Source organism: Acyrthosiphon pisum, chromosome A2 (genome assembly GCF_005508785.2).
Source record: "Acyrthosiphon pisum isolate AL4f chromosome A2, pea_aphid_22Mar2018_4r6ur, whole genome shotgun sequence".
Taxonomy (NCBI): Eukaryota; Metazoa; Arthropoda; class Insecta; order Hemiptera; family Aphididae; genus Acyrthosiphon; species Acyrthosiphon pisum.
This window is the reverse complement of record NC_042495.1, coordinates 25,041,332-25,043,173: the sequence shown is the minus strand read 5'-3', so window position 1 is coordinate 25,043,173 and position 1,842 is coordinate 25,041,332.

Here is a 1,842-nt window from a genome sequence, read left to right as displayed (position 1 = left end):
TAACAAATCCCGATGATGTAGTAAATTATCCAACGGAGTTTTTGAACTCTCTGGAGATACCAGGATTTCCACCACATAACTTGCAACTGAAAGTTGGTACAGTTATTTTGATACTGCGTAATTTGAATCCACCGCGACTTTGCAACGGTACTTGACTTTCGGTAAAGAGACTTATGCCGAATTTAATTGAGGCAACCATTATTAACGGAAAGTACGCAGGTGAAAATGTATGTATTCCTCGAATACCAATGATTCCGACTGATCTTCCGTTTGACTTCAAACGATTGCAATTCCCAGTTCGCCTTGCGTTCGCAATGACAATTAATAAGTGGCAAGGCCAATCGCTTAGTGTTTGCGGGATAAATTTGGAAAATCATTGTTTTTCACATGGACAGTTATACGTTGCGTGTTCACGAGTTGGGAAACCATCCGCTTTGTTTGTGTTAACGACAGACAAAAAAACAAAAAATGTGGTTTACCAAAGAGCACTACAATGAAACAATTAAATAACACTTCATTTTAGTAGGTAATTGTAATGAATTTATTACTGTTGTGAAATGAAATAAATATTTTCCTTTTCAAATATATAACAAAAAAAATTACAACGTTACTTAAAACGAATCTGGTGGCGAAACGGAGTTCGACGGGTCTGCTAGTATAATTATAATAATAATCATTTACAGACATTGCCGATTTTATGTCTTTGCTTTGGCACATATAGAATCGAAAAACTTTACGTTAAATATTACCATGGCAACCATTTATATATTATATTGAGATTTCCGTCCGTGTGTGTCTCCGTACTACCATGGCAACCAATTATATATTATTTTGAAATTTCCGATAGAATGTTTTGTATTGCCATGGTGTAGAACATATTATTCGTATAGAGTTGGCAATTTTAATGGGCAACAAAGTGAAAGGGACCAGATATTTTTATACACATAGATAGATTATACCTCTGAGCAGGAGATAGGCCAATTTAAAAAGGGACAGGACCAAAGATCAACCAAAGTATCGATACTTTACTAGTGTCGGTAGTATCGGAACGTCCCTATATTCAGACTCTTCAGTAGATTACCTAGGTATGTGCTACATGTGATAACAAGGACAGCAAAGACATAAAATGTGGTACTTCATTGCAGACTCGTATGCAATATGTTTCTTTTTTTGATTAGTTTTATATAGTAGTACAATTTCTGAACGATGACGTTTATTAATGTTGTAAACATTTTTACTTTTTTGACAGGAAATTCAATTTTATTTCATTGATTGCTCGTTCGATTTGGGCCATTTTATTATATAGGAACCCAAAGCCATATTTACCATAAGGCAGGATAGGCAACTGCCTATAGCCTCCATTATTAGAGGGCCTCGGATTTTTATGAAGACTATTTTATATTTCTTAGAGTACTACGCCTTTCATCATATAAAATAAATTTAAGAAACATAAAATATTTCAAAAAAAAAAAATGAAGTGATTAATCCTTAGCATTGTAAATTAAAGTAAATAAAAGTCTATTTTTTATAAGAAAGAATTGATAACTTAGGTTTACTATCAATAGAAAGCGATCTTCTTCAAACTTCGATGACGTAATAAATGAATTTGCTTTAAAAAAAAAGCAAGAAAAGTAATATTATAAAATACCTTATTATTTATTTCTATTATAAATATAAAAATGTATTGTCTATTACAGTTAATAAATAATGTAAAAAAAGAAATATTTTATTTTGTTTTCAATATCAATAATAAATATAAATACCTATATATTAATTAATAAATAATAGGTACAAGAAATCTGTAGCCTGTAGAGTTAATAAATGTATAACTTTATGATTATG